The sequence below is a fragment of the Equus quagga genome, chromosome 15 (genome assembly GCF_021613505.1).
Source record: "Equus quagga isolate Etosha38 chromosome 15, UCLA_HA_Equagga_1.0, whole genome shotgun sequence".
NCBI lineage: Eukaryota > Metazoa > Chordata > Mammalia > Perissodactyla > Equidae > Equus > Equus quagga.
In genome coordinates, this window is record NC_060281.1 from 43359269 (window position 1) to 43380942 (window position 21674).

The following is a 21674-nucleotide window of genomic DNA, read 5'->3' on the forward strand; positions in this document are numbered from 1 at the left end:
GCCTTCACCTGTAAAACAGGATCATTTCTACCCTTGAAGGTTAGAAGAGAAAAATAGCCTTCTCTCCCAACATTTTACAATGAAATGTTGTGCAATACAAATATGTACAGAAAAGTTAGGAGAATTAAACAATGAAAACTCATTTTCCCTCCACCTAGGTTCTATAATTAACATTTGATTCTATTTGCTTTTTATCAGACACCTATGCATCTTTCCATCCCTCTCCCCCTTAATAAATCCATTTTATTTTTTGATCCATTTCATAGTCGCAAATATCAATATATTTTATCCCTAAACAATTCACCATGCACGAGATAGACTTCAAAATCTTTAGTGTTTTATAAGCAAAATTAACCTAGGGAAATACATAAATTTGAAATATACCATTCAAAAAGTTTCGACAAATGTATACACCTGTACAGTCATGCGCCACTTAACGATGGGGACATGTTCTAAGAAATGTGTCCTTAGGGGATTTTGTCATTGCGTGAACATCTTAGCGTGCACTTACACAAACCTAAATGGTACAGCGTACTATACACCTAGGCTACATGGTACTAATCTCACAGGACCACGGTCATAAGCACAGTTCGCCACTGACTGAACCACTGTTATGCAGCACATGACGATGCAACACAAAGGCAGAGGTTAATGTTCCAGTTTTTTATGGCATTGTTTTCTAAAAATTTCCTCTCACCTTTGGACTGCTTTGGCACCTATACTGGAAATCAATATAAGCGTGTAAGTGGGGGTCTGTATCAGTATGGGTCTATTTCTGGGCTCAATTCTGTTCCATTGACCTGTTTCTTTTTCTACAGGTATCACAAAGTCTTGATGTCTGTAGCTTTACAGTAAGTCATGAAGTCAGAATTCATTCTTCTTTTTTCAAGGTTGCTTTGGATATTTGAGGTCCAGTGCATTTCCACATAAGTTTTAGAATCAGCTTGTCTGATTCTAAAGCAAACACCTGGTGGGACTCTGGTTGGGATAACAACGAATCTATAGATCAATCTGGAAATAATTGATATTTCAACATCGCTGAGATTTCTAATCAATAAAAACACCATCTTTTCCTATATATTTAGGTCTTCTTTAATTACTTTCAGCAATATTTTTTAGTTTTCAGTGTAGATGTGTTCATGTATTTTGCTAAAATTATTTCTAAGTATTTTATGTTTAACCTATTGTAAGCAGAATTTTTTTTTAAATTTCCAATTCTTTGTACTAGCATGTAAAAATACATTTGTTTGTATATTGATACTATATCCTGCAACCTTGCTAAACTCATTTATTAGTCCTCACAGCTGTTTTATAGATTCTTAGGATATTGTGTGCCATCAACCATGTCGTCTACAAACAATTTTACTGCTCCCTTTTCAATCTATATTTCTTTTCTTTCTCTTAGTGCACTAGCTAGGACCTCCAGAACAATAATAACTAAAAGAGGTGAGAGTGGATATTCTTGCTTAGTTATCAATCTTAGGGTGATAATGTTCAGCATTTCACCATTAAGTGTGATTTAGCTGTAGATTTTTCATAGATTCACCTCATCAGATTAAAGTTCCCTCCATTCCTACTTTGCTTCAAGTTTTTATTACAAATGAATGTCCATTTCGTCAAATGATTTTTCTGCATGTATTTAAATCATCATACGTTTTTTTCTCCTCTATTCTGTGGTTTTGGTGAATTACATAATTTTCCAATATTTAACTTTGCATTCTGGGGATAAATACAACTTAGTTGTGATATATCTATGATTTTTATGCATTGCTACATGTTATTTCTTAATATTTTGTTAAGGTCCCAACTTTAAAAAAATTTTCTTTTTGGCATCAGGATTATGATAGTTACACAAAATATGTTTCCATATCCTCTATTTTCTGAAAAATTTGGCATAAGATTGGTGTTATTTATTCCTTAATTGTTTGATAGAATTCACCAAACCATCTGGGCCACAACTGTCTTTGAATAATCACTGTGTCCTGGACACAGAAAGAATCTACCTAGAAAGTCACAGTAGATTGTAAGTTGTACAAATAAATATAATGTAAGAAACCTCTTTAGTATATGGCACTCAAAATAAAATAAAATATATATGGCACTCATAAAATGAGCAAGGGGTACTACGGTCATAGTTACTTTTTCAAGACACGAAAGAGATTATTTCTTTAAAATGTAGTAGGTTTAAAGTCCAATTTCAGACATCCCACTAATGTAATTCTTAAAAGAAAGAAGACACATTAGACAACGAAGTTAGTTACATTTAATATCGACCCTATATCAGAATACATTCACTCCATCCCATTTTTCTTTCGACATCTTATTACGTGATTGTGTTTACCTAGAGCATGCAAGCATGTTAAATAAGTCACTGGCTATGCTCATTCTCATATAAAGGGCACGAGAAGCCTATTTACAACGCATTAAACAGTGAAGTGCCAATTAGGAAATAAAAACTTACACAGAAAATCACATTTGTGCAGCATGAATTGCCAAAAAAAAAAGGTCTAACATTTTTATTTCATCTGACACTGAAAACAAATAAACACCACAGATCTTTAGAGTCTTTATAGTTCCCTGAATAACCAAAAGAGGTAGATCGTATTTGTTTCTTAAGATGGGACATTTCATTGCCTGAGAGGTTTAGATCATGAGTCAAAAAAAAAAACACAAAAACACACACCAGTGGGATCAGGCATACAGACTAACTGTGCATTGATTTTTTTTTTCTGCTTTTTCTCCCCCAATGCCCCCAGTATATAGTTGTATATTTTTTATTTTTAGTTGTGAGTCCTTTTAGTTGTGGCATGTGGGACGCCACCTCAACATGGCCTAATGAGCAGTGCCATGTCCGGGCCCAGGATCCGAACCTGTGAAACCCTGGGCTGCCGAAGCAGAGCACTCAAACTTAACCACTCGGCCACGAGGCCGACCCCAATGCGTTGATTTTGTTGTGTGTGAAAACTGTGAGAAAGGGGATAAATGCACATGATCCCAATATACATTTTTCTAATATTATTTCCTTTACTTGAACTTACCAAAGAAGAAAAAAAAAAGAGCTAGCCAGCTACTCTTTCTTTTAGCAACTAAACTTTATCCATTCATTTTCCTCATTCATCTCACAAATGTGAATTAAGAATGCTGCACGTCTCTCAGCATAGAGGGCTAGGGAAAAAATTAGGTTGACAGGGTTCAGTTTTGACAGTGCATCCAGCTGTTGACAGCTTCTCATTTTTTCCATAAACCTAACTGCTATCAGTTTATGTCAAGTTTCTAACACTTCCAGCTAGGGAAGACTTCAGAGAAGAAAAATGCTTTCCTTGGAGTTTACAAATGCCATTTGGTCTAATTTTTCAGCAAGGGTTTGTCTAGTTAGATTATGAGAATTTTCCTGGAGAGCAACAGCAAGAGAATGTCTCCCATGCTGTCAGAGAAAGAGAGTTATATTTTTGTTCCTTGGAAGAAACATATAATGTAATGGGCAAAATGTCAAGTGGGTGGGGAGCCATTAGCCCACATAATCCTCCAGAGAGATCTCTAAGAAAAAGGAATTCTGAACAAGACACTACACTAGCACATTTGGGTTCAGGAAATAGTCCAAGAAGACAGATGGGGGATGGGTTTCTGGGGGCAGGATTCACAGTAAAGGCTCCTACCCAGAGAGCAAGTGATTGTGCGGGTGTGAGGAATGACCAAAGTCAGGAGTGAGTTAGGGAAAACTGAGTTTCAAACACTGGAAAGACTATGAGAAAAATGAGCCCAGGGGGTGAAGGCAGGATCAACATGGGGACTGCGAGGATGTTCAGAGAGTGAGAACAGGAGCAAGGAAAGAATGTTTTGGATGATTTCTGCAGGTCTTTCTCTGCCTGAATTTCTCATCTATCAAATGGGCGTGTCTACGGGCAACATCAGAGTGGCTTGAAAAGCTAAAAGCAAGATTGAGGTGAAGATTCGATGCTTAACCATGAACTCTACGTTAGACCAAGTACACTGCTATGTAATATTCTAGTCCTTTATTAATTTATTTAGTACACATTTCTTGAGCAGCTCAAAGACATTTTTATTCTATAGATGACTTCTATTTTAGGTGAGCCTCATAGTCTCAAAATCTGTACTTAAAAACTGCCAAGTTTTAAGCTAATGATCCTGCGTAATCCCTTTCGATGAGGTTTCACTGGAGGACTGCATTAGATTTCAAGCTCTTACAGCGTTTAATGTTAGTTGATTTGTAAAATATTTTTCAGACATCCATTCATCATGCACGTGGATGTTTACTTAGTGTGGTGATTAAGAGCAGGAACTGGGGAGTCAGGCTGTGTGCACTCAAAGCCCAGCCTCACCCCTTATTAGCTGTGTGACCTTGGGCAAGTTATGAAATCTTTGTGGAATCGGTTTCCTCCACTATACAGCAGGGAAAAGGGCAATACCTGCCTTACACGGTTGTTATGAGAATGAGTTCTACATAAAGCATTTTAAAACAATGCCTAGCCGGAAGAGGTGAGATCTAAGAGTCAGTGGGAGCCGTTCTAAGAATATAAATAATACTGATTTTTTTTTTCTTTTTACTGGATTCAACATTCTAGTTTAAGAAATTCCAAAAAGCAGGTGTCCACATCTATCAACATCTGCCAAACTCCTTCCCTTAAAGAAATTGAAATTACTTGGCTTAGGATCAACGTTAATGACTAAGACTGGATCTACAAATCCACAAAGACTTGGAAAACGAATGGCCCCTTTATAACTCACAGTTACTATTTCAATTGCCTGGTTGTGCCTGAAAATAACTAACTGAGCCAAATCTAACTGCTTTGTACATACCTCAAAGATACCCAAGGCCTTACCCCATTGTAAAATAAGATGTGGTTACAGAAACTCTGATAAGTCAAATTTTCCTAGCTCTTATTGTCACCTCCTTCATTAGATTCTACGGCAAATTCTTTCTCTGAGAATTCCCATGTACCCCCCACCTCTCCCACCCCCACTGCTGGCACTTCACAATGGCTGGGAACCCTCAAGGTGATAAAGCCAAAATGGCAGTCTTTGGCAAAGCGAGGAAGGATGCCACTTTTCCTGGTGTCACAGGCTGTAGGAGGAGCCTGTCATGGTGCTGCAAGTTTCTCACTATCTCAGAATTTTCAGTCAAAAAGCTCTGTACGTCTTTATTTATAGCCTTTCTGCTGTTTCCCTAAACTCCCCAATTCTTTGTTCTCATATGTTTATTTAAAATAATTTTAAAATTTAGGTGTTTCTGCAGTTTACATAAAACTATTTGATTCTTATGCAAATTCCAGATAACTTTGCCATGGGGGGTGGGGAGGAACCAGTTATAGATAAGTAAATGTGGACATATTTAAATTGTGCAAAATGAATATTACTAAGCTGTATTTACAAGTTGGGCCTTCACCAGTCTCCACCTCTGAGTTCTACTGTCACGTACCACATAACGACATTTTGGTCCACGATGGAACACAACTGTGGTCCCGTAGATTAGTACTATGCAGCCTAGGTTTGCAGTAAGCTATAGCACCCAGGTTCATGTAATTATACTCTATGATGCTTGCACAACAACAAAATCACCTAATGATGCATTTCTCAGATGTATCCCCATTGTTAAGTGACAAATGGCTGTATTTCATGTTGAAATAACTGACAGGACACATAGAAGATTCTCCTCAAGGGGGAGAAGGCATAGTCCACGCAGTTCTAAAGTCTTACCAAGTGACCTTGAAATAAGTTGTTGAGTTGGGAAGTAGGAGTTGGGGGTTGGAGGTGGCCAAGAGTTGACTTTTACCATTTTTATGTTTATAATCATTTATTTAAGTATATGAAAAACTTAAGTGGAGAAAGACTCAGGAACAGAGAAATACACCGAATATTAGAAGTCCTCCTAATATCATACTTTGCTGTTAACCACTGCTGACCAACCTAAGGCCAGCCATAAGGACCTGGATCCCAGCATTTCTAAAGCGGTCCCTATCTATAATCTCTCAAGAAAAAAGTAAATTAATTTCACAGATTAGCTTAAAAATTATTACTAGGCAATCAGTGTTGTTAGTCCTTTTATAGGAGAACATGTGTCAGCTGAGAAGGCCAAGTTCTGAACCTTCTCTAATACATACAGACCTGCACTACCCAATACAAGGCACCCACAGGCCACACGTGGCAATGGAGTGCTCAGCACGCAACTAGTCCAAATCATAAAATACACATCAGAATTTGAAGACTTCATATGAAATAAAGAATGTAAAATATCTCAGTAATTTCCATAGTGATTACACATTAAAATGATAATATTTTGGCCATAATGGTTTAAATAAAACATTATTAATACTCACTTCACTTGTTTGTCTTTACATTTTTTACGTGGCTACTAGAAATTTTAAACTTCTTGATGTGGTTTGGCTCTGAGGTCCACATTACATTTCTCTTTGACAGCACGGGCCTGGATCAATCGGAAGAGAGAGTAGGGAAGAAAGGTCTCAGAGCAAGCAGGGCTCAGGACAAATACCACAAGGAAATACTACAGAACAGTCCTTGTCCTGGATATCTCATTCCTCAAAGTGGTATAGAAACCTTGATACACAGAACCTATGTACTGCTAACTTTGCTTTTAGTAGATAAGTTTTTATTTATTTAACTTTTTTTTGAAGGGGAAGATTCTCCTCAAGCTAACATCTATTGCCAATCTTCCCTTTTTCTCCCTCCCTGCCCCTAGGTTTGTAGAGTTGTAAGATCTTCTGGTTCTTCTATGTGAGCCACTGCCACAGCATGGCTACTGATAGATGAGCGGTGTGGTTCCGCGCCCAGGAACCGAACCCGGGCTGCCGAAGTGGAGCATGCTGAACTTTAACTGCTAGGCCATCAGGATGGCTCAACAAGTCTTTTTAATAGACTTTTATTTTATTTATAAAATTATTAAATTATATCTTGACTTTGAGGTGAAAACAAATGAGTCGTGCAGATGGCGGATGTGCATAAAGATGATCAATTGATAGTAGCCGGTATTGGCTGGGGTATAGGTGGTAAGTGATACGGACACAATCATCAGCCCCTCATAGTCACAATTCAAAATGGTTTGGCCGATAGTCTGTTTCAGTGACTGGCAAACTACGACATGTAAGCCAAATTTAGCCCCACCCCTTTTTTTAGAGAAAGTTTTATTAGAACACAGGCATGGCCATTTGTTTATATATCGTCCATGGCTGGTTTTGCACTAAAACAAAAAACAAAAACAAAAGTCTATGGTCAACACTAAAATAAGAGTGGTCCTTTTAAATCAGATGTCTTTCCTCTGCTTAGAATTCTCCAGTGACTCTTCACCTTACTTAGAGTAAAAGAGAACAAAAGCCAGAGTCCTCCCCACCTCCTACTTCATAGCAATCAGCAACTTGCTGCTCCTAGACTATACCAAACAAACTCTTGCATCAAACCTTTGCCCTTATTCCTCCCCCAACCTAAAAGACTCTTACCCTACAGATCTACGAGCTCCCCTCCTCCTCTCCTTCAGGTCCTGTGCATATGTTAGTAACCACTGGATATAATATGGCCGCCTCCTTCCCTTTCCTGCTTTATATTTCTGCATAGCACTTGTCATTAACCAATTCACTGTATATTTCACTTCTATGTGCACTATTTTTCCTCCGACTAGAAAGAAGCCCCATGAGGTCAGGTATTTTTGTTTTCTTACTGTTGTATCTTTAGCATCTAGAATGGTGCCTGGCCCATATATGCATAAAAGAGTGAGTAGAGAGTTCATTAATATTGTAACTGCATATGAGATAGTGAAATGTGGGCAAGATGTGATTCTTGCCCTAAATGGCGCCAAATATAATCAAATTAAAAAATATATGCTCAGACATTAAGGAATAGACAAATGGAAACAACCGTATGCCCACCTGTCTTTCCTCCTCGTCTATCCTCATGCAGTCCTCTATCAACCTAACCATTCACCTACTCAGTAGCAGAGACATTTACAATCTTAGGGGAAGCATAATGGTCTGAGGAAAGCAGTCAGCTCCAGCTATGACTACTATCAAAATGCTTTTTGGACATGTGTTGTACAGGACGGGAGCAAAACAGTTATTCATGCTGGGGTACCAGAAGAAGGAAGGTGGCTCAGAATATGGTGGCCTAGACCAATGGTTTTCAAAGTTTGCTCAGCAGCTATTTTTCCTAAAAGGAATTTTAGAGAACTCCAATATGCAATTTAGAAGACCTGGTTGAAGCCTTCTCTTTCTGAGAAGCCCACAGAGATGTTCCCTTCCCCTTCTGTTACCTCGAATCCTCCGCGGCATCAGGGGCATCTTTGTACTTAAGACTATTTAGAACACAATTTGAAAGTGACCAATTTCTAGAAATGGGCCTCAGAGTTTTCAGCATTTTTATAATTTCAAAATGTTAGAAAAAAATTGGAAAAGCAAGAACTGGGAATCTGGCTTGGTAAAATTAAAAGACTCAGCCCCATCGCAGACGTCACAGGCCATGTGATCGACTCATATACTAATGAAGAGACATCCATTCTCAGCTGTACTCCTAGCCTCGCCTTAGTCCTTTGTCTTTTTTTTTTTAATTGAATGGCAAGCAAGATAAATGAAAAGGTAGACATCAGCAGTAGTAACCTGATAAAGATCCAGATAACTAGTGCAGCTGACAGTGCAGATAGAGAACCAGGCAAGAAAATGAGCTCTTCATTCAGTTCTGACCGTAAGAAATGCTCCCAGGACAGTCCTTACAGGATTTTCCTTCCCCTTGTTCACTCCACATTGCTAATATTTAGACACATGCTTCTGGGAGAACAGAGAAGTTCGCTTTTCTGTTGAATGGTTTAGTTGTTTATCATCATTTGAGCCCACTTGAAAAGTGGAATGATAAATCATTGTCATTTATTACCATCAATCACGAAAAAAAGCAATTGCTCAAGTTATCAATATCATCCTAATACTGTGACAAAGGGACATGTAGTACAGAAACATCTTTATACAAAGTTTTGAGGTTCTATATTGTATTGATTGCTTTAATCAAAGAAATCTAAAGATTACTATAGAAATAGATTTTCCCACATTTATATAGTACCTGAACAAATAATTCTATTTTTCTTTAAAAACTCAAACTGAATTAAAATTGTCTCCATGATTCTTATTGTCTGTACCACAGCCTCCTGCCAGATGGTGCTAAAGAACCAACAGCATTATATCCAAGACAATACCTTCACCTTGGGCTTTGAACATCAGCAAAGTATTTAAATGTTAATTACCAACAAGCTTAAGATAACTATCGTGTCAGAGGAAGGTATATTTATCTTCTAAATGTGAAATTTAAGTATGATAAAAATGTAAGTATTATAGCATAATATGCAACTACCAATATTCAACAACAACAGAGTAATAATCCTACTATAACTACAGTCTGGTTCCTCATCCTAAAAACCCTTTGAATACAAGCAATATGCATTTATATTTTCAGGATTAGTTCACCCCCAAAATGAAACTTTTCATTGATGAGAAGCTGACAAACAGGATGACTAATTCTAAATGGTACAATATTTCTTCTGGAGTTTTCTTGAGTCCAAATATACTGACAGCCAAATTTCAAAACTAAAAAACAATCTTAGGATGGGAACTTAGATATAGTAAGTAGGGCCAATTATTGTTCTCTTTGAATGAAATTGTCAGACTTTGCATATTTCTGTAGAGAGCTTTCAAAACAGAAGTAACACCGTGACAAGCTGATTCGATTAAATCTCGCTCTGATGCCAGGTTAAAAATGCAAGTCCTCAAACGTGGGTCTCTCATTCCCCATCAAGACAGCCTTTCAGCAAGTCATGGAAATTACTGTTCAGGAAAAAGTTCAAGACTATAAACAAATGTCTTTGGTTCTCCAATTTGAGTCCTAATGCAACAAAAACCACATTTACATTTCTTGCCATGTAAGAACAGGTGGCCTTAATATTATTAATAAAACCAATATTTTTTTGTCTCTAATCAATAGTGTAATTAATATACATCCAACTGCTTCTTCAGGAAATAATCTCATGTCATCATAATACTAAGTAGAAGATGTATAGAAGATATGCAGACACAACTTGGACTGAATACATTCTTACCTCAGTATTACAAGAGTTATGACTGAAGAAGTGGAAGAAGGAATGAAGAGATGAGGTAGAAAATGAGGAAGAGGAAGAAGGAAGTAAAGGGAAAAAATATCTTTTACATATAGATATACTATGATTTATACATAAACGTCAATGAGCGATAAAAGTAGCCTAACAGTAATTAAATAATTCAAGTTAAAATAATAAAATGCCACATTTCACACTTAAGTTACTCAGAACTTTAAAAAAAATTACAACACCCATTGCTGGTTAGATTTTGGTGAATTTGATCTTGTGGTAGCTGATGGGTGGCCCTTTTTAAAAGGAATATGGACATATGTATCAAAAGCAATAGTCTTCATCCAACACTTTGACTTTCCACATCTCAATGAACAAAAAATCCAAAATATAGAAAAAAGTTGTATGTACTTTTACATTCGTTCGGTTCGTGTTAATTAAAAAAAAAATTATCTGGCTTAAAACTCCATACTGCATAATTTGTCATTTTTTTCATTCTTATGATGCTTCTGCTTGTGTCTTTTCTTTCACCTGGACCATAAACTCCTGGAGGGCAGCAACTGCATGTTCTCTGTCTCTCTGTATACTGCAGCTGTTCAGTACTCATTATTAGAAAGGGACAAGTCAAATCAGATGGCCAATGAGCAAATGATGTTCTTTTCCTAAGTGTTCAGATTATGAAACTGGAGGGTAATTCTAGATGTCTCTTCAAATACTCTTAGGAAATTTTGACTTTATAATGTAGACCTTTATAATAGATGAATTCCTGGCAGAATGCTAGTGCTTTATACCATTGTTTTTGTTTTGTATTTTTTTTTATTTCTTTAGCATTGTTTTGGTCTTTTAAAGATCGGCACCTGAGCTAACAACTGTTGCCAATCTTCTTTTTTTTGTCTTTCTTCTTCTCCCCAAAGCCCCCCAGTACACAGTTGTATATTCTAGTTGTGAGTGCCTCTGGTTGTGCTATGTGGGATGCCACCTCAGCATGGCTTGAAGAGTGGTGTCAAGTCATGCCCAGGATCCGAACCAGCGAAACTCTGGGCTACTGAAGCGGAGTGCGTGAACTTAACCACTCGGCCACAACGCTTGTCCCTCTTTTGTTTTTTTAAGTATGCTTTTTGGTGAGGAAGATTGGCCCTGAGCTAATATCCGTTGCAAGTCTTCCTCTTTTTTCCTTCTTTGCCCTCCCCAAAGCCCCAGTACATAGCTGTATACCCTAGTTGTAAGTCATTCTAGTTCTTCCATATGGGACGCTGTCACAGCACAGCTTGAAGAGTGGTGTGTTGGTCCGTGCCCAGGATCCTAATGGGTGAACCCTGGGCCATGGAAGAAGAGCACATGAACTTAACCCCTCGGCCATGGGGCCAGCCCTTATCATTGTTTTAATGTATTTTAAAATACAGGCCAGGAGCTGGCCCTGTGGCCAAGTAGTTAAAGTTCCACAATGCTCCACTTTGGTGGCCCGGGTTCATGGGTTCAGATCCTGGGCACAGACCTATTCCACTCATCAGCCATGCTGTGGAGGCATCCCACGTACAAAATAGAGGAAGACTGGCACACATGTTAGCTCAGGGCTAATCTTCCTCAGGCAAAAAAACAAAAGGAAGATTGGTAACAACAGATGTTAGCTCAGGGCCAATCTTCCTCACCAAAAAACAAACAAAAAGCCAAAAAAAATAAAATAATGAGTTCTCGGAAATTAAAAAATTTGATTGCTAAAAACACTAAGGAAAGAGTTAGAAGATAGAGTCAAAATCTCCACAACATAAGGACAAAGAAAGGAAGATAAAAAATGTGAAAGACAGACAAGAGACTCTGAGGATCACTCAGGGGATCCAACATCTGACTGACAGGAGCTCCTTTAAGAAAGAACAGCAAAAAGCCAGGAAAACACTTCAAAATACTAAAAGAAAACGTCCCAGGGCCAACAGGAGATGTAGTTTCCAGATTACTCCAAGTACCAGTCAGAACTAATAAGACCCAAACATCATTATGAAATTTGAGAACACCAAGATTCAAAGATCCCGAAAGTTTAACGGGAGAAAACAACACTGAACCTAGGAAAAAAATGAATTCTTTTTAAAGGCTTGTGGTTTCTTCTCCGAGCAAGAAAAAACAAAGATCAAACACTTCAGGGTTAAAAATCGTATAAGAAGGTTATAAGCCAGGTTTGAAGCAAACTGAAGGTTGTATGGTTTCAATAAATTGATAAAATAAGGAGTCTTCATTTGACCCTTTGCATTTGACCCCTTTCATAGAGAGGGACAGGGGTCATGAAATTGGCCAAGAATGTTATCAGAGCATCTTGATTGACTCTGTAATAACATTACTTGCGTAGATACAGCATGAACACTGGTTAGTACTTTTCAATTTTTAGCATCAACGTGAATCCATATCATGGGAGACCTCATAACAGTTACAGATTAGACTTGCTAACAACTTCGGGAATGTGAAAATAAAGGTGCAGTTTACACATGTTGGAAAGTAGAAGTGCACAGAGAGCTAGAGAAACAGATAAGGTGCCTTTCTCTTCACCTCATGAAGTAGATTTTTAAATATACCACGGTAAAGCTATCCAAGGAAACCTGAAACAGAGTTTTCTCAAAAAGTGATACATGCATTAAAATTTGTTATTGAGGAAAGGACACAGAAACATGTATGTCAATTGGGATTGGTGTTGGGATTGTGTTTGATTTTCTGTTTTACATTTGATTCAAAGTCACTATATTAGTAATTGATATTAAAAGTGAAGCAAAGAAAAAAGAAACACATGCTATATATTTGTCTCGTTTATAGAAGGCATTCCTAGAAACACATGAAGTACTACTTGAGTATACATAGTACAGCAGACAGAAACTCTGGCATTTAATTTATAGGCCAGATAAGATTATTTGCATCCTAATAGTATATCCCACAAGTGATTTCTGAGCATCATGAAGGCCCATTCTGGCATGAGCTCATCTTTAGAGCGCCTCTTTGCTTACCATGAACTTTCTCATCCCAAATCAAGAGCAAACTAACCAATGCAATGACTGCCGGAGGGTCTTCCTTCAAATGCTGGCTTTGGTGGAAAGTGAACAGTTCTCAAAACACTCAGTACTGTCCAGTCAACTCAAAGAACTGGTAACCCCACTTCTTTTCAAACTCTTTTGTTTTTCAACATAAAATGGTCTTCCTTTACTTTCATCTACCTACACTTTTGTAGGACTTTTCTTCTAAAGATTCAGGCCACTTTATGTATATATTGATTGTCCTTGTGTAAAGAAACCATTTTGCAACTCCATGAAGAGTGGAAAGGTGAGCACCACTAATCTCATTTCTGAAATGGACAAACAGGCACAGAAGTTCAATAGCGACACCATCAGAATGAAGCAGGATCAAAATTCCTGTCTTCTGACTTCCCAGACAGCTTCTTTAGGAGCCACAACCAAGTTATTTCATGGCATTTTAATGATATTAGTCTAGGAGTTGATAAATTCAGATCAGAACAGTTACACACAACTTAGAGTACACGGTCATAATGGATTTCCAGTCCTCAGTCATAATTCAACCTATTTGAAAAATAAGATGGACAACTTCAGATTCAAATTTAAATAGATACATATATATCTCTTTCTCTAAGTTTCTCTCAAAAGAAAACTACAGTTTTTTCATTAACATCTGAAATGAAGTAGCTTTTACATTGACACCAAAAAAGAAAAAAAAATAGGAGAAAAGAGAGAAGGGGAAGGAAGGAGGAGGGGAGAGGAGGGGAGGGGGATGTCCGTTCACATCTTTCAGCAGGATTAGAGTAAGCATCAAACTGAAAACTGCTTCTCACCATGTTTTTTCATCAACTTCCTGCGTATATCATGAACTCATATTAACACGAGGGAAAGTAAACATACAGGATAAGGAAAAGAGGAAAAATTTAGTAATGAAAGCACCAGTAACTGAAAATAAGTATATTCAAGTTTCAGGATTTACTGAATATTTGCCCTTCTCAAGATTCTGAGGGTTACAAAAACTTCAAGGGAAAACCAAACCCAAATGAATAATGAGTTTTTCCTTTGGGGGAAAAGTTTACTGTAAACAGAATTGTAAGGGAGGGAAGAACAAAAGTGGCTCTGAAGAGGTTCTCTCACTAATTAAGCATGAAGTCACCTTCAGAGTGGTCGCACTGGCTGGCCCTGTCGATCCAAGAGTCAAGAGCACCCTGGAGGAGTGGTCCTCTCTGCCAAGTGAGCCAACTTGTCTAAGCAGAAAGTACAGCCTGGGAACTATCCCCCAGAGGAGGGGGCTTTGCTTACATTTCCTATCAGCAAGCAGACGGGAAGCATTCTCAGCCTGACAAAGAGGGAAGCAGAAGCCAAGGCTAAAAGTAGATTGCATGTCTGAGGTTCTAACATTGAAAGAACGGAAACCATATGGGAATTACTTTATTATTCAACTGGAGCCTTCAGGTGGCTTTCAATTAAAAGGAATATTGTCAACCACATCCCCAGGCACCCCCCCTTTATTTTTTTCCCCCTTCTACACTCCCTCCTCCTCTATTCTTTTCAAATTTCACAAGCTCTGTGATTTAGCAGTGGAAATTCCCTAACTATAAATTAAGCATTATGTCCACCCAAGAAATTCTTCTTGGCACTCAATCAGTAGTTTGGCATTAAAATCTCTCATGTGACTCTTGGGAGAGTAAGTTAATGTATATGTGTGTGTGTGTGTGTGTGTGTGTGTGTGTGTGTGAAAGAGAGCAAGAGAGAGAGCAAGAGTGTGTAAACTTTGAATTTTCCATCTTTAGAATTATTCTCCATTATGTAAAGATATTCGTTGAAAAGTATACATACACAGTGTCAGAAGGGATGTAATCTCCCAAAGAGATTTAACTGTACTGAATTGTAGGTCATATCTCTAAGAAATGACACCCAGTTTTTGTGTAATGGTAACTAACTACCATGTGTAGAGATCTCCCACCACTGCCGCCATCAGCACTGTGAACATCCCCTCCACAGCCCAAACATCTAGGCTTTAATTCTGCAACTCTAAAAAGATAACGCTGACTCCGTTAGTCAGGACAGGTTGATAATGCTGCAGCAACACTCTACCCACTCTACCCTCAAACCCTAGTGACTTGTAATAACCAAAGCTTACTTCTTACTCATACTACACGTCCAACCCAGGCCAGGAGATCTTTCCATCCAGGACCCTCAGAGATCAGACTGTGCGGGCTCCATCTCAACGGGTATTTCCACTAAGGAGGGTGGAAGGGGATGAAACAAATCCCACAGTGACTCTTAAAGCTTTATCTGGGAAGTAACATATGTGACCTCTGCTGAAGTTTCATGGACTAAAGCCATTTACATGGTCTTGCCTAACCTCAAAGGGGGCTAGAAAGTGCAACTATACTAAGTGTCCCCAAGGAGAGCAATCGATACATTTGTGAGCATCCTTGATGACCACTGGAGTCTTACAAAGGTTTAAAAGAACAAAAAACTTTGGAGAGCCCATAAAGACTTTAACTTGATTCTCGAGGTACCTAGATCCCATCTTATTTTTACTTATATTGCTAGCCCCCAGGACAGAGAACTCAGTGTCTGCTTGACAAAAGAATGAGAGAGAGATTGGACAATGTGTCCATGACAGTCTTTACTCCTTTGGACCCCAGGGTTAATTTGGCAGGTTAAGAAATTTCTTTCTGCTCTTAGAAACAAAGATAACAGAAGAAGTGAATGAATGATGCCATCTATGTTCTTCAGGTGCTTCCCAGGGTCTCTATAGGACAAGAGAAGGGTGCTCAGTCTCAAGTAAGCTTGAAGAGACAGAAATTCAGATATATGGAGAGCCTTTGCTTGCTAGTCATTTAAAGAGGACCAAGAGATTATTTTATCACTCACCTCCCCTTAAGGCAGATGCAAATTTTCTCCCCATTAAGTACTTGAGGACAGAGTATTCCATTTTCATATGAGTAAGTCTCTCTTCACTTAGTACATACAGAACAGCAAAAGAATGTCTGCATAAATCTTGCTTTCCCAAGAAACAGTCCAAAAAATGTGTTATCTAAGAGAGAAGCCCAAGGTCAAATGGGAAAGAATACATAGAAGAGGAACCTTATTTTCTCTAGCTCAGAAATAACTTTCCTAGAATTCCTTCTCTGGTACATTAACCTTGCCCTACCCCCTGAACTTTTAAATGGGAACGAGTGAAGGAAATTTATTGGAAGGAGACTGGGGAGGCTTTTTGTAATGTTAGAATACTGCTTACTGTTTACTAGATACATGGAGAGACTTAAATAAAAAATTCATGCCAAACAGTATCTGTACAAGAGACCAGCTGTTCTTATTTATTCCAACAGACATGGTTACACAGGACTCCAAGCTCTATTATCCAGGCTCGGCAAACTACTCTAGCAACAATTACATGGGTTTTGAAGCATTTCGGGTTGCAGAACAAGGCCCTCGTTTTACAGAGAAGTGCCGAAGACAGTTTATTCTAAGACGAACTCTTAAATTCTACCTGAAAACTATCAACTCTGATCAAGAAAAATAGATCTCACCACAATGCAGTCTCAGCTTCTCAACTGCTTTCTTTGTCCCGGTCATGGCCAAGACTAGCCAGGACACCCTCACCTCCACGCTCTTCCTTGATCATGGACACGTTCCAGTGAAACAGGACCAGACGCTGATGACCCCAGTTTAGCGTAGACTTTCAGTGGTAAAGCCGGAGTGAATTCATAGCTCTTCATCTTAGATTGTCTTGGGGTACAGTCATCTCATTTAAAAGGTTTGTGAGCACTCTTATTTTCTATTTTTGGATCAACATCAATGAAAGACTGAGAACTAAATAACCATGAGGAAGCAGCTCTAAAGAGTCCTGGCTTCTAGGTATTGAAGGGGACTCGTGAAATACTATAACTACAATAACAACCGACATTTAATGAACGCTTTCTAAGCACAGATTCTGTGCTAAGAGCTTTATTGTCTCACTTAAACCTTAAAACAATCCTATATGCTGTGCCTAGTGACTTCCTTCCAAAGAGGACAGTATGAAAAAGGGGAAAAATGAGTAACTCTACAGTGGAGAGGCCTGGCAAGTATGACCTCATCCAGTTGATGCAGGTCAACATCAGTAGTGATAAGCCATGCTGACAGCATATACCCTTGGTATGATGCGTTCAGAATGGTGATTCCCCTCCCTGGTCTTCCTCTCAAAAACCCATAACCCAGGCTAATCCTGAGAAAAACATCAGACAAATCCCAAATGAGGGACATGCTACAAAACACTGACCCGTATTCCTCAAAACTGTCAAGGTCACCAAAAACAAGTCTGAGAAACTGTCACAGATCAGAGGAGTCTAAGTAGAGATAGCATCCAGGATGAGATCCCGAAACAGAGAAAGGACATTAGGGCAAAACTAGTGAAATCGAAATACACTGTAGAGTTTAGTTAACAATAAAGGACAGATGTTGGTTCCTAGTTTTAACAAACACACCATAGTGAGGTAACATGCTAACAATAAGGGAAACTAGGTGAAGGACATATGAAGACACTCTTCCAATCTTTGCAACTTTTTGGTTAATTTAAAGCTATTCTAAAATAAAATTTATTTAAAAAGACTCTCTGAGGATGATGCTCTTACCTCCACTCTAGAGATAAAAAAATTATAGGTTAAATGGCATCCAAAGTTACAAGCTAAAGAGCAAAGAACTTGCTCAGATATGTCTACTGCGCCTTAAGCAACCAGTGGAATAGAGCTGTAAGATAAGCCCTTGCATAAGATCTATTAAAATGACCTTATGCCAGATACTTGCTGAGAAACTTAAAGTATTTATTTCACTTACATTCTTCATAATAACGCACTTTTATTTTACCACACACTTTTAAAGAAAGGGACCATAACATTATTTCTAAATATTTCATCTTTATTTTCATCACACATTTCAATTACTCAGTCAGTGCCGTGTGATGATCACATTTAAACAAAATTAGCTTAAGATTTTGCCAAAATGTTGACGCTTCAATAGTCCATAAAAGAAAAAAGCATTGGCCAATGGCCACTTCCCTCCATAAGGCACTATCCTTCAACCACTCTCCCTTGTCACCACCCACATCTTCTCTTCTGATGCTGGATATTTCGGTGCTGGTGAGCTCAGCCTGCTGCTGTAACAGGATGAGGGGGTGACAAGCTAGGGTGCCCTTCAAAAGGAAATGACAACATCCTCATAAGGAAAGACTAGCGTTCACTTTGGGTTTCTACAGATTCTGAGAGATACAAGATCCGCTGTGGCTGCTCCAAAAATCTCAAGAAAACTCAATGCCCTCTGAAATGTAAATTCTAACAGTGTTATCTACTAAACCAGCGTTTCCCACAAAGTGAAGCCAGCCTCTCTGGGAAAACTCTAACATCCTCCCAAGAAGGTTCGAGTCGTCCAAGACATATTCTTTCTTTCCTTGAGATCTGCCAAAATCAGACAGTAGGATTCAACAAATATTTCTAAATACTGTACTTAATATATTGTTCCCTGTGAGAATATAAAATGGAAGTGATCCAGCAAGTAAGAAAACAGGCTTCCTTTTGTGTGATTAGATTAGCCTGCCTAAAAACACAGTTTTTTCAATCTTGTTCTATTTACAAGTGGGGTTTTTTTAAAGGCAAGTGATTCCTTGAATCATTGATTTTCTCACTCTGAGCTCATCTCAGGAATAGCTAAAACTCTTCCCTTTATATTTCACATTATCCCAAGACAATCAGTTCACGGCACCGTATCTGTTTTAACATGAGAGAAGGATCGAGACAAAAAGGAAGAAGTGAATATGACAAATTTTCCCACAATATCACAGCAAAACAGCAGTGGAGTAACAGATGGAGCTAACTCTCCTGATTCATTGGACAATGGAAATAGAAGCAGATACCAAGTTTAATTTCTTCCCTTCACCAATGGGAAAGAAATGAAGAAAGTTCAAGAAGCCAGAATCAATCCCCCAGACACACACACACACACACACACACACACACACACACACACACACAGAGCAAATTGGCAAATTGATACTCATCCAAAACAAACCCTTCTTCAAGAATTTTGCTATCTTTATAGCTGAACTCATGAAAAATCTTTTCCTTTTGGAGCCCTGGGTGGCTCAAGTTGAAATTTTTAAATTTCTAATCTCATACCAGAATGAGAGGTCAAAGGGTTGAGAGGCCACATGGAAAGTTATACTTCTAGGATCATTGCAGTCAGATAGAGCCTGGGCCTCAGAAGAAGACTGCCCTTTGGGGATATTCGTGGGAGCTCAGAGAAGCATTTAAACTTCTAGATGAGCAGCTCAAGTCTGTCCGAATCCTGAGCCCCCTCTATTCAGACATCCCTAGTCTAAACCTCCTACTTATGTCCTCCACAGTCTCAACATTCTAGATGACAAACACTGAATTCATCACGCTAAACTCCCACCCTTGAAATCCTGTCCTAACTCCTCAAAGGACACCTGCTGAACATTAAACTCAGATTGAATTTCAAAGCCAAAAACCCACAAAATAAGGAGAGGTCAGATTTTTCAAAGCACTTGCCGATAAGCCTTTTTAGTGTCCTTTAAAGTGTTCATGAATGGTGTCAAGTTTTCCCAGTGATTTTTGTATCTGCTCTTGGCTCTCCAGATGTCTGAAATTGCCAACTGTCCACATGGTCGGAAAAGTTTAACCATGTGACCCAGTAGAGAGCAGACAAAACACATATGTGAAAACAAAGCCAAAGGTCACGGTTTCATCTTAATATGTACATGTCCATATTCAAATTTTCATATTAGTGTTACTAACTTTGTTAGTAAAGCCATATTAATCAGCATAGCAAATAGAACTCCATCAGCCATTTGCCATGTGAAAAGCACACAGCAACACAGCAGAGCCTCATACAGTGCCTGGCACACATATATTGTTGAACTAATCAATTGATAGTCTTTGACATGTTCTGCTGAACAGTCATCTACGGAAAAAAAGAAGAGCTTTCTCCTTTACTGGTCTTCACAAATATTTCTAGATAACTTTTACATTTAAGATGCTATCTCCATGATTGCCTTTTGTTATATTTAATACATAGGTAATTCATATGAGTATTAGAAAGTTGTTAAGAACAGACAGGCAAAATAAAGACATGCAATTACTCTCAAGTCACCTAGAAATAACAACTTTTAGGTTTCTATATAATCTCCCAAACTATTTCCAATGCCTGCACATTCATGTATGCAGGCAACACAGGTATTTTTTAAAAATAGGATCATAGAAAAATGACATTATTTTAATGCCTCATTTGGTATTTTATTGTACATTTCTACTGTAATTTATTTGACCACCCTAATACTCTATAGACATTTATAATAAAATAAATGAAAAGTAAGTTTGTGATAAAGTGTTCTTGTAATAAAATCATTTTACACATGTTTGATCATAGTCTTAGAACAAATCTGCCTAGAAGCTGTATTGCCAGAAATATGAATAAGCAGATTTTGTGGCTTTTGACCTTATATGTTGCAAAATAATCTCCAGATAGTATAAAACATTTTCCCCCAAGTAGTATGTTTTTTCCAAACCTACAGAGACACTCAATTTTATAATTATTCTCAAACGTAGCCAGTTTTGATAGTTAAAAATTGTATCTTGTTTGACTTTACACTGCTTAGAGAGTGACTGTTCACATATTTAAATACAAATAATATGCATAATATTTTGAAGCATCAGCTTGAAGGGAGACTCATAGTCAGTATCATGGACAAGCATCTTTGAGCAACTAATAACTACTAAAAAGGTACAACGTATATTGAAGTCCTAGTGTTAACTGTTTTTTAAGATTGCTCAAAACTTTTGGAGAAATTTCCTAAAACTCAACACACATCAAAATGGTTCAACTTAAGATGAGACATGCTTGGGGTTTTTATTTTGCCTTTTTTTTACTAGCACCTCATCTTACAGACGCTTAACAACTTAGAAGTTCATATTCTCTCATTATCTCAGGGCCCACTTGAGTTTTGCTTTAAATTGGTATGTGTATGTGTGCATGCACACACATGTATGTACATATATGTATGTACACACATTTATACATATGCAGATATATATTTGATTGACATATAGGTACCCACACATATAGACATTACACCTTGCATTTTCCCCCTTAGTCTCAGTAAATCAGCTACTGGGATGCCATGAGCTACAATTGCTCTGTCTCACAAGGAGGAGGGGCTTGTCTTAGCTCTGCGAGGAGGGGGCAGCCCCACACAATCATCATAACTGACATCTATGGGCAAGACGCCAAGGTACACCTCAATCACGTGCGCCTGTTGGAGAATGCTCACTCACGCACCTGCTTCAACGGTGTGAGTTCAGCCTGTGGGTTTTCCTTGATTGATGTTGGTATAACTGCTTCACGTTCTCTGTGGGTGAAGGGAAGTGGGCTCTGCTCAAAGCAGTTTGTGGTGCTTCGCACTTCCACTTGATATGACACAAGGAACAGCAAGTTACAGAGATGGGCGCATGCGCCTGTAGGCTCTCCTCGCCCTCCATGATAGACCAACAGGGGCACTCAACCTTAAAATAAAA

At 38.3% G+C, this 21674-nt stretch overlaps 1 long non-coding RNA gene across 3 annotated transcripts in view; it reads right to left on the reverse strand.

Annotated features, from left to right (window-relative positions):
• The window catches only part of LOC124226970 (uncharacterized), a 363502-nt gene that overhangs the window by 23256 nt on the left and 318572 nt on the right, over positions 1–21674 (reverse strand). For all 3 annotated transcript variants that reach the window (XR_006885417.1, XR_006885415.1, XR_006885416.1), the window contains one exon: positions 21439–21662. This is a non-coding gene — a long non-coding RNA (uncharacterized LOC124226970). The remainder of the gene's footprint in view (positions 1–21438; positions 21663–21674) is intronic.